Source organism: Hippocampus comes, unplaced genomic scaffold, assembly GCF_001891065.2.
Source record: "Hippocampus comes isolate QL1 unplaced genomic scaffold, H_comes_QL1_v1.1 scaffold875, whole genome shotgun sequence".
NCBI lineage: Eukaryota > Metazoa > Chordata > Actinopteri > Syngnathiformes > Syngnathidae > Hippocampus > Hippocampus comes.
Window position 1 is genome coordinate 25710 of NW_017804746.1, and position 321 is coordinate 26030.

A 321-nucleotide genomic window follows, 5' to 3' on the forward strand; every position below is an offset into this window, starting at 1 on the left:
TACAATATAGTGTATTTTTAAACTGAATTCAACAAAATGTCATTATAATACGTCTCTGAATGTATTCTTTGATATAATTGTGTTGTAATATTTCACCATTAATGTTAATGGTTTTCCATGCCTCACTATTGTGAGTGGAATTATAATCAGCTCTCGGTCCGAACGAGAATTTGCTGCTGGCTAGCTTGCACCCTGCTCAGTAGCTTGCATGCATCCTGATGTCTCTTTCAGGGTGTCTTGATGCGAACATAGCACAGCGAGTGTCAAAGTGGCGCTTTACATTCTACAGGGATGAGAGTGGCTCGTGATGAAAAAAGCGGA